Here is a 15,275-nt window from a genome sequence, read left to right on the forward strand (position 1 = left end):
ATATGGTAGTGTGGCAAGCTATTATCAATAAAGAATTTGAGTTACGTCCAGCTCCATACTACTCAGGGGAGCGCGAGACTCGTCCGCCATTCAGCAAATTATTAGTGCGTTCTTTAACCAGCCATCTGATGGCACGTCCGCCATACCACAAATCAGAGATGCATCCACCAATCTGCAGTATAGATGCGTGCCGCCATCTTTACGCCTTTGCCCCTTACATTCTCGTTCGGCAGAGTGGAATATGTGATACCTCCTAAGGTATCTAGTGCTCCTCCACTGGTATTATTTGAGGATGATGAGATGTTGCAAGTTAGCCGCAGGACTCTACTTCCTAGATCTACTCCAAAGAGAAGCGTCAATGTCCCAGTCCCTGGTTCTGCAAAAGCATTTTGAAACTAGATCCTCGTGTTACAACTGCTTCCAAAGGAGAGCGTTTTCAGAGAGACTACTGTTTCATTCCGATCGATCTTGACCCTTCTTCAGAAGAGGAGGATGTTGAATATTCACTTCTACCAGCTACAGTAACTGTTATCCGTACCCTTCCTTTCCAATATAGTTGCCTTGGCATGGTCAGTTGTAATCACCGTCCCTTTTCCCCGTTCCTGCACCTAAATTCGGGAGACAAGGGGAAGACATTCCAGAATGGGGCAAGAATAGCTGTCCCATCTTCAAGCTGGAAGATTCTGCAGCTCCTCCGATGGGTAAAAGCCCAGGCTAGACCTTTATGATTTTCCATTTATTATGGAACACCTCATGGCCTCAGCTTCGAAAGAGGATTCCTCAGAACTTATCGGGTTTGCTCCCTTAGAAGTTACGACAGCCTGTGAATCCTGGTGGTTATTAGGCAGATAAATAAGCTTGATGAAGCCCCTCCAGTAACATACATAGGGAGAAAGACTTCTAGTGATGGATTCTTTCTGGAACCTCACAGCTCCAGGCTTAGGTTAGAAATGCCCTGGTCCCATCAGGCGGAGGATACAATCCGTAAGATCGAGCAGCCAGTTTCTACTCCGATGGACTCCTTTGAGGCGGCAATGTTGTTTGAGCTAATTCCACCAGTGCTCCCTAAATAGATGTTTTATTTTCCAGAAGGGGAACATCCCAATCCGTTGTCTCTGGATCCTGATGTAGCATCCTTGACCCCCTGGGTCTCAAATGAGAAACACTCTCAGCAGTAGGCAGTGTTGTCAGCTGCTGAAATACTCACTTTGAAACAGCCTCTACGTCAACCATGTCAGCCTTGGATCAACAGCCTCAGAGAGGCAGCACAACCAGCGTGCTCACACAACTGGGTTCTAGCGAGATGCTAATAATCGTCAGCGAGCTGAGTTACCAGTAACTCAACAAGCTAGAGCTGTTCATCAGCCCTCACCTGGGTAGTTGATTAGTGCAACACCTGCTCCTCTCAGCAAACCCTCCGTTGTCCCTCGCTCCACCAAATAGTTCGCGAGGCACAAGCTAGCATGATAGCTCATGCTAGCAAGGCAAGTGACAATGCGTCGTCTAGGAGCTTGTTATCGCTTGCGTTCTCCCATTCGCAATCTAGAGGAAGTCTTGAGAGACCAATATTGTGCACTTGTTGGTGGACCTTTAGCGCTGGGCACATGAGAGTCCTACAGGAGATTCTGAACGCAGCATTCTCAGTCCTACCTGCCCAATTACCTTTGACAAACTCAATCGTGTCTGACCCTGGGGAAAGGTATGTTCACCAAGATGAGTCTTCTCCGTCTGACCCAAGATTGCGCCATATAGCCTGATCTAGCAACACAATTCCATCTTTGGTCCCGGTGCCAGCCCGGGCTCCTGTTCAGGCCAGTAGGCATATTCCTTTTCCTTTGAGAAATCCTCACTCTGCTCCTGTAGCGAGAGGAAAACACACTTCAAGGTGGCAACATCACCAGGAGATGCCGAGAGTGAACCCCAGACCAGGGGGGGTTCATTCTGAGTGGGAGAGGTTGGGTTTAATGCTCATCAAGCCAAACCCTAAGCGGCGTACCTTAAGACAGGTTACTTCACCACTTGGTGGCACCTTTCACCCTTAGACTCATAGTGGATCGAGATCTCTCATTCGTTGAGTCATATAGGCTTTCGTCAACTGAAATCATTCCTCCTTCATCCTCGGAGGCACTATCTGTGACGGTGCCAGCTCCTTCGAAGCTGTCTTCAACTTTCGGAACATCAGAGGGAAATCTAGTATCCTAGTATCCTCACCTTATTCACGGGTGAGCCCCATGAACGGAAAGACGCCAAAACCATGCCGAAGAGTTTGGCCCCCAAAAGCGTTGGGGGTACTCAAAGCTTCAAAGGCAGGCGGTTATGAAGGTTTTAATGTTTCCCATTGTAGGTCTCATTCCTCGATAGCCAATCCGGATGACGACCCTGGCTCAGATTCTTCCCCTTCTTCTAATAAATTGCCAATGGCTGCAAGCCCAAAACCCCTTGACAAACACGAGGGCGAGTTGGAATCTGTGTTCTGGCAAGTGCTTGCTTACATGCGCGTGGTCAGTGGACTTGGGGAGACCCCGTACTCTCTTCCCAAGGGGAGAGATGTGGCAATTGATGTCCTTTGCCAATCTCCAGGTGCCTCTAGGTAACGGTTAGAGCTACCATGGTCAATGCTATCAGTGGGGTTCATTGACAAAGTTGTTTCCAGATTGCTGCCAGAAAAGACCCCTAAAGTGGCAGCAGGTTGTCTAAGTTATATCCTCCTCTGTTTGTGAGACAAAGGAAGTGTTATGAAATCCCCAACGAACGTCAGTTTCCTCTGCTGTTAGACCAGGCAGTTTCAGCCCTGTCCCAAAGTTTGTTTGTTTCCTATTGGGATAACAATCCTACGCTATTCATAGGGGTATTACTTTCGCGAAGCTGAAAGGACGAGCCATTAAATTTTAGTGAGGGTTAACTACCTGTCCCGCTAGTTAGCGGGGGGGTGAGTAGGGCAATAGTTAGCTTCCCCCCTCACTCACACACCTGTGACTGTACTTCACTTTACTTTTGGCTCGGAAGGAGAGCGGTTGTTGCCGCTCTTCCTCCTCACCTATTTTTGGACTGCCATTAATCTTTGTCTTTGCTACGGGTAGATACAATACTTTGAGGCATAGGTTATTAAAAGAGAAACATGTCTATTACCAAAGTGTGAGCAACGAGACGAGATTCACGTACCATATTGTTTGGTCAAACCTGTCATCACTTCACTGTCGTCGGCATTTTGAAATAAACCTTGCTTCGACGAAGAGCGCTTGCAGCGATAAGAGAAGTGTCATATTTTGACCAAGATGTCATCGCCTTAATCAGTGGAGTTGGCATATTTTGAGGAACCGATACTGAGGGATATCCTTGTTTATGAAATATGTCATCATGGGTGGACACGGGCTTCGCTTTTGTTACGAATTAACACGAGGTCCAGATTGCATCAGAAATTTGTTCTAGAAGCTTCCATGGTGTGATCGAAGTGGGGGTTTTTGAGGAGGCCAATCGAGACGCAGAATTGTCAAAAAAAAAAAAAAAAAACTCTTGACGTAGAAGAGCAGTACCGTTCGTTCCAGTGGAATCAGCTGTCACTGCGCTGTCACATTCATGTTTCCTGCGCCTGTGGCAGCTCCTGATCAACACGTCAACCTTGAGGAACTAGGTCTGACTACGTTTTCTCAGGTAGCACTTGATGCAGATCTTCAACTTGAATAAGGCTTGTTAATGGGAAGCAAAGAGCGCTACCTGGAGGTTCGCCGCCAGATGTTGGATTGCTTTCCCTTCCGAGGGAGAGTTATCCTCCCCTAGGTGTTGGGTTGTCCTCCCTTCCAAGGGAGAACTTCCCTTCATCTTCTACATCATCGCACCGATCTCCGATTGCTGTTTCTTTGCTAAAGACTTCGCTCCCCTCCCATGCTAGATTGACTCTTCCATCGGGGGCAGAGTAAAGTCTTGAGGCAAGACTCTCCTATGAGGCCACTCATAGAAACTCCTGTATGGAGGCCTGTTGCTGCTGATCAGCTTGTTGATCCTTCGGCCCCTTCAGAGGTTCATCACGGCCCCTTCAGAGGTTCATCACAGTGGTCATTAACCCCACCATACTCCTCCGCCGCTTCACCTTAGAGATGCTCCTTTGCCTTCGGCGAAAAGATGCCTCTTTGGCTCTTCAGCCTCGTCACTGCAGCTCTTCTCTTCAGAGGAGCCTTCTTGTCCTGATTCTAGTGGTTCCTGACTTTCACCTGTTTCTTCGGTCTCTGCTTGTCAACAAACCCCCGGTTTGGGACGCACCGTCGAGGTCTCGTTCGCGAGCCTCTCCCTAGAGATGTTCGGCCTTCCAGATCATCGTTCTGCACGCCGATCAGTGATAACTAGCTTGCCAATCGCTAGCTCGCTGATTGATAATCGATAACTCACCGATCATCAATCCAGTCGATTGTTGAACCATACTGCTTTTCCTCTGCTTATCCGATCATCCACCAGCTAGCCTGTTTTGTGGCGCTCCAATTGTCAGCACGCCGATCGCCGATTGCAAGTCAGGTGATCGCTGATCGCTATGCCAATCGCTGATTGTCTGCTCGTGCTTTCGCCAATCATTGATCTCTAGCTCACTGATCGCCAGTAGGCATCTCGCTGATCACCTGTGACCTGTGACATCAAACTCCTCGGTCTTGTCGTTCGCCAGCCTTACGGCCCTCGTCAGACCAACTCTGCTCGTCAATGAACTCCGGTTCATGACTCTCCAGCTATTTCCAACCCTTCTGGTCGCTCATCCTTAGATGACCCGTTGGCATGCGGCCGTTTGCCATTCGACAATGGTTATCCACTCACGGACTTACCTAGCGGTTCGCCTACGGGTCTTCGATCGCCATCTCGCCGATCGCCGAGTCAACCCTCTGATTAATGGTCAGATTATCACTCGCCAGCTGACCAGGCATCCTTCGACTGCTCGTCAGTCACTATCCGTCCGCTGTTTGCCAAGGGTAAGCGATTCGCTGCCCGCTAACGAGTAGCCGTTTGGCGCTCGCCAACGATTAGCCACTCGCCGCTCCCTTACAGTTTTCTGCTCATCTTCGGCAAACTGATTGCTGAATTACCGGCAGTTCGCCGCTCAGCAACCCACCACCAGCCTTCAACCACTTACCAGTCACCCTCTGCCTGTCGTTCCCCAGAAAGAATGGAACACAAATGACACCCTCCTCGTTGCTTGCCATTCGCCATTGCGCCGATCCACTAAACGATCGGCAGTCCCCATCATCAGTTCATTGACAGGTGACTACTCGCGAGCATTCTCCAACTGTACAGCAGCTACGAAAACCAGCCCTTGACCACTGTCAACGTTCACCAAAATGGTGCCGTTCAAAGGAAGTGCATCAACCCCTCCGGGCATCCAAAGTAAGGTCAAGCATTGCCTTGCCCACTTCTTCATTTAACTGAGTTCTCTCTCTACGAAGAGTCCTTATCTGATTCTTTCCAGCCTTTGCTCATTGAGGAAGTACCGAGAGATCGCAGAGTAGTCTCAAAACCCAGGGAAGATTCCAGCCTTTCCTCTACAGGTGACCAACTAAAGACTCTAACACCTAGACATTCGGTACTAGAGCTCTCTTCTCTCTGAGTAAAGAGTCTAGGGACTCTTTAAAAAGTCCTCATCAAGGACTGTGAAGATCGCCAGCATCAGTCTACCAGGCGAAGTGGAACGTCTTCTGTGGTTGGTGTTGAGGAAGGGGTATCTCTCCACCCAAGGCCACTATTCTAGCAATAACGGAGTGTCTCGTGTATTTATGGGAGGAAATGCGCCTTTCAATTTCGGCAGTAAAAGACTATCGCTCAGCCGTGAGTCTCGCCTTTAAACTGAAAGGAGTAGACATTTCCTCATCGCTAGAACTTCCCTCTTCATACGGAGTTACAAACTTCCCTGTCCTCGGTCTGAAGTGAGACCTCCTCCTTTGAACAAGGTTCGGGTTCTTCGTTCTCTTGAAAGGCCTCCCTACGAACCATTACGCTTGGCAGCAGATCGCTACCTTACATGGAAGACTGTTCCAACTCACCTTGGCTTTGGCTAAACAAGTCAACAAACTTCATGGTCTCTCATATGACATCGCCCATTCAAGGGGATTGGGAGAAGTAAGCATCAGCTTCGTCCCTGAGTTTGTTGCCAAGACTCAGAATCCGGGGGTGTCGGATCCTAGGTTTTATTCCTTCCGGATAACGAGTCTCCGCTCTATAACCATTGATCCAGATCCTCTGTTACTATGTCCAGTGAGGAGTTTGAGGCTCTACTTAAAGAGGTCAGCAGCAGCTCGTCCCTGTGTGCTTTCGTTCTTCGTCAGCACTGGGAGAAATAAGAGGAGGATCACGAAAAACACTATCTAAGCTTGGATTCGCAGGGTCATTGACCATGCACTGAATCCAGATGCTCCTCCAACACGTTGACCCAGAGCGCACGATGTCAGGGCCATAACTATGTCCCTGGCCTTCAAAAGAAATTACTCTGTGACGTAGGTCTTGCAAGCGGGCATGTGAAAATGTCAAACCTCTTTCACCGCTCATTACCTGCAAGACGTGACCCACAAGAAAGTTGATACGTTCTCTATTGGTTTAGTACCTCAAGCTCCTTATTGGACATTAGCAGAAGGTTGAGGGCATTGGTTACCCGGTTTAAGCCTGAGTGAATGAAAAGAAATGACTGGCTCTTTCTTTTCTTCACCCCCCCCTCCTTAGGAAATCAGCATCCTGGGTCCTCTACACAAGCTAGCCTCAACCACTGCAGGTAAACCATTGCTCCCTTGTGTAATCTAGTGTTGTATCAAAACTGTTACGTCCCCATAGCCTGGCGAGGTGGTATTGGGAATGTCTTTTCGACTCGGTTAATTCCTAAACTTGGTATAACTTGTACCTTGACAGTCACATTGCTAGTAACTCAACTCACAGCTTATGTAGGCCGAAGACCATGCTTAGCAAGGTGTTAGGGTTTCCTTATTTGTGTACTAACATGCACAAAAAGGAAGCCCTGGGTAAAGCCAAAAAGCCAGATTGGAAGGTACATCCATCCTCCTAATGGGTGAGTCACCCCTATAAATAGCGTAGGTTTGTATTCCAGTTACGGACCAAATGACATTTGGAAGTAATTTATACTTTTCCTAACGATACAAACCTTTAGCTATTTATACAAACTTACCTGCCAACCCTATCCCCCTTGAAGTCCTACCTCCAAGCAAAGTGAAGTACAGTCATAGGTGTGTGAGTGAGGGGGGTTGCTAATTAATCCCCCCCAACCCCTGCTAACTAGCTGGATGGGTAGTTAACCCTCGCTAAAATTTAATGGTTCGTTCTTTTACCCCTATAAATACCTAAAGGTTTGTACTGACAGGCATCACTTCTACTGGCGAAGTGATACGTATGGGAAAATCTAGATCGAAGTAAGAGCGATGGTTTACTGACTAGAGTGGGCAGTACCTCATTTCTCTCCAAACTTTTAACAAAAATTTCCAGCTCATGATGGTAATGCTCCTGCGTAAAGAGGACCATCTGTAATCCTGTAGGATCAAACAGAATTTAACAAGAACACTGAATTATTTCTTGTATTTAGTAGGCTGGCTGGAAGGATTTGTTTTAACAATAGATGCAAGATCGTGTGTAGGAAAGAGTGCCAGTGGTATTGTTGATAAACAAGAGGTAGAACAATGATTGATTGATTAATTTGAGGTTTTCCGGCATCCTGACATCTAAGGTCATTGATGGCGACTATGAAACTGTGGCTGAACAATACTACTAAAACTTTTACTACAGTATAATCTGTAAGATACACTGTAGGTGATGACCATCTAACCACATTGCCTGAAAATCTTGTAATAAAATCATATCAGATAAGAATTGATAGGTTTTTATTTATAGTAAAAAATTGTTTTGTGTATCTGGGTAGCAATTACAGAGGTAAGATTTAAAGAGGCAAATTCTGGAACAAGAATGGTAGGCATAGTAAAGAACGCAGAGGTGATAGTGTCGCGACTGAGATGGTGTGGGCATGTGTTGGGAAGGAGTGAGGCAGGGCTAGGAAGGAACCATTTAAGTGGGGGAAGATCGAGAGGGACACAGAGAATTAGATGGCGAGGTAAAGTTAAGGATTCTATGGAGAGAAGATTGTTGGTGGAAGAGAAAGCCTTTGATAGAACGTATTAGAGAGGGCGTATGAGGCAACTGACCCCTTAGTGTAGGATAATGGTGGGAAAGTAGTTTCTGGAATAAAACTCAATTTATCGTATTTTCCGAATGATCAGAGCCATTTTTTTTATGATTTTTCAATCTAGAAAAGTAAAACAAAAAGTAAACATGAAAAGCTTGTTTATATTTTTTCGTTGGGTTGGGAATATTTCATTGATAGAATGGTTAAAAAAAATCCACCTTATGAATTTTAATATATTTAGAATGAAATATAGATGAATAAAAATGTCTTAATTTGTGCACAATGTCCTAGCATAGATATATCCCCCAAAAAATTCTATTATTAGCCCAAAACTACTTTTTTATATAGTAGGGAAAAGAGGATTAAAATATTTGAAATTAGTGTCCATAGGCCTAGCTTAGGCGTATACTATCCTAAAATTCTATCTCGTTTATAGTTAGGAAACCTTGAGTATTAATTTTAAAGGAAAACTGCCTTTTAAAGGTGAGTATTTCTTTGGAATGCGTTTCCTAACAATTTCGTGGAGTTAAGCTGCTTTACCGATAAACTACATTGGCCTGAATAATTAACTGTTTATGATAAAATCAGTTTATTCTGTACCCTATTGAAAACGTGGCTAGCTGTATTGTTGCTTCAACACTATTACTTTGATAATAGAAAAATATACGAAAAATAAGTATGATTACGTTTTCTTAACAAAAATCCTTAAATTCTTTGTTTTTAATAATATTTAAGGGCCGTTATATATAAAGGAGTTACGCTGTACTGTTTCAAAACTTTCAAGAATCGTGTCTTGTAAATTTTAAATTATCTGAAAATTGAAGAATGCATTTTTATCATTAACCGGCCATATATGTACCTGATAACCATTTCATTTTCTTATTTATTGGTATACTGTAATCGTTATGTAGTAATTTACTAATAGCCTACAGTTTTGTTATAGATATTTCTTTTTAAGAATCGTGTTTTGTAAATTTTAAATTATCTGAAAATTGAAGAATGCACTATTATCATTAACCGGCTATATATGTACCTGATAACCATTTCATTTTCTTATTTATTGGTATATTGTAATCGTTAGATAGTAATTTACTTATACAGTTTTGTTATAGATATTTTTAAAATATAAAGCTGAAAAATTGTTTCCCAAGGAACCCACAATACAGGTCGTACCATCGTATGTGCTTTAAAGCACTAATAATTCATATTATACAAATGGGTACTGCATTGCTAAACGCTCTTTAATAAATATTATATTATATAAGGCTTTTGTTCAGTTGAATTGTTAAATAAGTAAGATCCAGGAAAATAAATCATACAAAACGAACAAAGGCTATCGCCGGGAAATGGCCGATTCCGTTATTGTTAATACAAATAATAAACTATTTACGAGAAGTTATGAATTAAAAATATAAGATATCTTAATATAAAAAATAACGTTAAAATAAATCTCATTTAAAATGATTGATAAAAGATACTTTTTATAATGAAATTAACGAGTCCTAATAACAAAGATTCCGTGATTAATGCAAATAATAAATAAGCTATATACGAAAAGTTATTAATTAAATATATAAGATATCTTAATATCAGTTATAACATTGAAATTAATCTATCATAATTATTATAAAAAGAAGAGATTTGTTAGAATGAAATTACGATTGTGTCCAATTTTCAACGATTAGGTTATTATTATTAATACAAATAATAAACTATATATGAAAAGTTATTAATTAAATATATAAGATATCAATATCAGTAATAACGTTGAAATAAATCTATCATAATTATTATAAAAAGAAGAGATTTGTTAAAATGAAACTACGATTGTGTCCAATTTTCAACGATTAAGTTATTATTAATACAAATAAACTATATACGAGAAGTTATGAATTAAAAATATAAGATATCTTAATATCAGTAATAACGTTAAAATAAATCTGTAATAATTATTATAAAAAAAAGAGATTTGTTAAAACGAAATTAACGAGTATCCAAACTCCAAAGATTAAGTTATTATTATACAAATAAATAAACTATATATGAAAATTTATTACTTAAATATAAGATCTTAATATCAGTAATAACGTTGAAATAAATCTAATAATTATTATAAAAAAACGAGATTTGTTAAAACGAAATTAACGAGTATCCAAACTCCAAAGATTAAGTATATAATTGTATGGTTTCATTTGTAAACAGGTCCGGGTCACGTAATCAAGTTACCATTATATATAACTCGTATGTTTATGGAATTATACGTGTGTATTACATGTGTATTTGTGCTTCTGATGTATATATTTAGGTAAGAATGCATGGGAATTTGAATTAACGTGATTGAGATGACTGAATTAATGTGATTGAGATGACTGACATTTGATTATAGTGAAAGAAAGGTGGTTTTATCTGCAGTGTGTTTGTTAGGCTAGCAGTAGCCTAGCCTAACTACCCTTTAAATTGTTTATTTTGTAGTTTAGGTCATATAAATAGGTATTTTCGTTTATTTAGAATATAGTTTATAAATTTATTGTCGAAATCAAACCTTCACCTGATTTATTTTAATGTTACTCTTCTTAAAATATTGTATTTTAATTTTTCCTTTCCTCACTGGGCTATTTTCCCTGTTGGAGCCCTTGGGGTTAGGCTAACAGTAGCCTAGCCTAACTACCTTTTGAATTGTTTATTTTGTAGTTTAGGTCATATAAATAGGTATTTTCGTTTATTTAGAATATAGTTTATAAATTTATTGTCGAAATCAATCCTTCACCTGATTTATTTTAATGTTACTCTTCTTAGAATATTGTATTTTCATTTTTCCTTTCCTCACTGGGCTATTTTCCCTGTTGGAGCCCTTGGGCTTAAGAGCATCTTGCTTTTCTGATTAGGGTTATAGCTTAGCTTATAATAATAATAATATCCTTACTAGTTCTATGCATATTTTTGTTGTTTTTATGGTAAAGTTTTACTGTATTACAGTTTCTGCTTTCGTACAGAAAATATATGTTTTCCTGTAGTAAATAGCGTGATTTGACCTTCAATTCAACCGCATAATAACAGAACAACCAATTCGACTAACTTTAAGTAGTCGGACTGGTTGCTGTTTTTACTGATAAAATGAAGGTGAAATCCGGTTAAATCACGTTATTTTCTACAGGAAAACATATTTTCTGTTAAAATGTTTAAATATAATGTCTTATTATATTTTTGTTTTTATAGGGGTAAATGTTCAAAATCATCAAATAATTACTGAACAAAATGGCAAGATATGGCAAAGGTAATTAACATTTAGATGCGCGTCTACCTATCTTTATCGAATAAAATGTGATCGGTCGTACTGTACTCTCTGAACCATGAAACTAACGTGGGTAGAAGTTTAAAAAGGTAAATCCGCGTCAATGACCTTCAATGTCAGGATACCAGAAAACCAAATCAATCAATCAATCTAAAGGTAAAGTTATAATTAAGTACGGAACGACATTTTGATCAGAAAAAAAAAACGTTTCTCCTGTAATGAATAATGTGCTGTCACAGAATTTGACCTTCATTTCAACAAAAATGAACCAAAAACCCATTAGACCATCTTAGAACGGGGATCTTGATTTCATAACTATTTTTAGCTCTGCCGTGAGAACTCACTTTCCTCATGGTAAAAGAAAAAAATCAAGCTACTTTGTACTGGCAATCGGTACATGCTGGGATGTGCACGCGCTAACCCCTTTGATTTTTATTTCTTAGATAATTAAGTTTTTATTTCCAGTTAAAGTAAGTGTCACTTTCGAAGAAAACTTATTTTTTTTCTACAAGAAACAAGTCTTTTAGTAGAAACGTTTTTTCCGTCCGTAAATATAATTAAACCATTCAAAATGCTTGGGAAGGTTGTACAAGTAGAACGACCCCCAATTGAAAAATAAATGTGAAATTTGGCGGGGGCCAGAAATAATGTAAAGATATGGTACAGGGTAGTTTGTAGGAGAGCGGAACCACTTACCAACTATTCTAGTATGTGGTGGGGGGGGGGGGAGGGGGGATTTTGGGTTCGCAGCAACCCTCCTTAAAAATCTTTGCTGTAGTACTAAGAATATATTGTAGCGCAATATTCCTAATGAAAAAAATAAGAATTTTCATTTGTGTATTTATTGCTACTTTGAACTGTTATGATGAAAATATTTGAGGGGGGAGGGAGGTCTGTATGCCTCAAATTATAAACATTTTAGAATTCCAGAAGTTTGGACTGAAAAACCACACAGTAAAAGGGAAATAAACAAAGGTGCACTACCTAACCTAACCTAGGAGCCGTATCCTGCGAGTCCCCTTAAACTGTCGTATACTTAGCTTACCCTAAAACCCCAACCACCTTTCCTCCTGAAACAAGTTTCCAGATGTATCTTTTGATTTTTCCCATTCACAAAACTTGATAATCACATATTTCTGACGAGTAATGACATCAAAACGGTTCAAAAGTCTATGAACACAACAATAACACTTCTTATTACCTCCCTAAGGGAAATAGTCGCTTACTTTGGATGCCGTTATTACGGACATCTTTCCTAAATACAAATCATAGAAAAACTTTCAAGTGCGTGACACAATTGCGGGAGGAGCTGGTATTAAAAGGAATGGAGCTACTATAAAAACTGTGGAGGTAGGAGATTGGGCAAGAGAAAGTAACGACAGAAAAAAGTTAGGATTGGAGGTTGAAAATGGTTACTAGAACTAATAATACAGATAATGGGAAATCAAAGTTTGAACAGGAAAATAACTTGTCGGAAATTTTATGGACTGTTCTCAGTGTTTTCTTCTATCATGGCGACCAAAATAAAAGCAGTTAAAAGGGTATCTTTACAAAATTATGTATATAAGTTATTCCTAACTACTGAAATTAGGTAATGGGGTTCAAACTGCAGTCGTGTTTTAGTAGGGTTATATTCAATTGCATTGTTTAAACTCGGGTTACGAATACAGTTAACCCTTCATATTCGCGGGGTTAGGTATCAGAGACAAGCGTGAAGATTGAGAATTCTTGGTTCTCTTGGGTGGGATAAATCCTAACCTAACCACTCATTGCCCTTTGCTTACGGGCAGTCGACTACCACACTAAGTACTGCCTAATATTGTTTTACAGTAAAAGTATTGTATCAATGAATGAACACATTTCAGTAAGTGTACAGTAATCACGTGTACTGCGTACTATGTACGGTAAAGTACAGTATGTAACACTAGTCATTGGGACGCTTATAAAAACAAAACACTGTTGTTCCGATCTATTACTGTAGTGTAGTGTACATAACAGTATTATATGTACTGAACTTTCAATACAGTACGGCTTAATTAGCTAACACTTGTACTAAGTACTAAGTGTTCGCTCTTTTTGTTAGGACAACTCGCACTGTTTGACAAACCAACACACACATAGCCTACATTTACATGTAGAGTTGTAGTATTTATGTACAGTACAGTTAATAAGCAATACTATACATTACTGTAATACTGTACGGCTTGATTGTCTAAGCTAACACTTTTACTGTAAGTGTTCGCTGTTTTTGTTAGGATGACTCGCACTTTTAGACAACTCAACGCTCACGTAGTGTACAGTAGTATTTACGTACAGTACATAAACAATACTGTACTGTACTGTACAATATGTTTACAATGATACTTAAAATTAACTAAGTGTACATATTTTAAACAAACACTACTAACCATTTTCGTAAAAAAGTTCTATGCAGTCCTGAAGCATGACACAACTCCTGATGCGTCTTCTCGGACAGTATTGTAGGGAATCACACATTTACAGTACATTACCTGGTAAATATACACATTGTCCAGGAGTATGTATTACTGTATAAAAAAACATTTCTTTTTTTCATGAACATGTGATTCTGCTCAAAAAGGTCCGAAATGGGAGATGCATACTTAGAAGAGACGATGCAAAACTGAGGCTGAGTCGGTGAGAGATTGGATGTGCTGGGTGGAGAGGGAAGTGGTGTAAATGGAGCCAGGTGCAAAGGAGCATGGTTGGTTTGAAATCATCGCGCTGTGAGACTATGTATTGCTAACCCGTGAATATATGATTCTGTATTATATAGGTTATGCGGTTCTCTTTGTTGAAAATGAGGGAAATCGCGAAAAAAGAACCCTCATATAAGGAGGGCCTGACTATATTATGGTATAATAGTATATAACTGTTAAGATAAGGTGGGGATATTTCACATTTAGGCCATATCTGTTAAGTAAAATATAGTTGAATTTCTCTTTTCTTATCCATGAGCTTACCTATGTCTGCTGATCTGCAAACATTTCAAGATTTGTTGAAGTGGATCAATATTTTTGTAATTATAAAGGTTAAGGTGTCTGGTGTCAGTTCCAGTTTCATCAGAATAGATGCTCACCAGAACGTCAGCCGGGCAGGCCCAAACCCCCACTGTGGTGCCCAACCACAGCAGTGGCCTCCCCAATAAACATCTTAAACTCATGGTCCCGGGCGGGGATTGATCTTCTGCCATGCGAATGCTAGGCAAAAATTAATTAATACATTCCTGAGCACTATTTATCGTTTCCATGGTAAAATATGGTATTTTACGCATGTTTTCATGTGTTTTGAACTATCTTGATGTCCATGGGTACTGGAAATTGATAGGTTATGGGATGATATCCACAACGTAATTTCCAGGGAAAACGGTTATTAAACCTTCCTATACTCGGAAATGCACCTAAGAAACCATATTTCCCCAAAGGAAGAATGAAAAGATCAAATAACCATCCAATCAACATCAAGTTAGAAAGCCATGGGTACGAACTTAGATTTACGAACAGGTGGCTATTAGAAGTATGTACTGTATCTAGAAAATGGGAGTTCCTCTTTATTTTGCCAAAATATATTTTTCTCACAAAATTGGAACAAATGCAGTGTTTTGCACTGATAATTCAGAATCAACATGCTGAATTGTAATAAATTGTACTTGAAATAATTTAAATACCATTTTCAATAAATTCTTGCCCTTAACAAAGGAATAGATCTTTCTAGCGACAGGTATGAAGCCCAGGGTTACTGCGTCATTCACAATTTGTCTTCGGTTATCTGTGTCGATTGGTCCTCATCACATGCTCTCCAGCTCCAGAATGTTCA

General features: G+C 40.3%; 1 protein-coding gene across 2 annotated transcripts in view; it reads left to right on the forward strand.

The window, feature by feature from the left end:
• Positions 1 to 15,275, forward strand: part of LOC137644165 (uncharacterized) — a 68,213-nt gene that overhangs the window by 14,114 nt on the left and 38,824 nt on the right. Inside the window, exon 1 of one of the 2 annotated variants that reach the window (XM_068377159.1) lies at positions 10,327 to 10,454. The exons of the other annotated variant lie outside the window; for it this stretch is intronic. The gene's annotated coding sequence lies outside the window, so the exon portion shown is untranslated. Of the gene's footprint in view, positions 1 to 10,326; positions 10,455 to 15,275 lie in introns of those variants that run through there. 2 annotated transcript variants of the gene reach the window in all.

The sequence above is a fragment of the Palaemon carinicauda genome, chromosome 7, assembly GCF_036898095.1.
Source record: "Palaemon carinicauda isolate YSFRI2023 chromosome 7, ASM3689809v2, whole genome shotgun sequence".
Taxonomy (NCBI): Eukaryota; Metazoa; Arthropoda; class Malacostraca; order Decapoda; family Palaemonidae; genus Palaemon; species Palaemon carinicauda.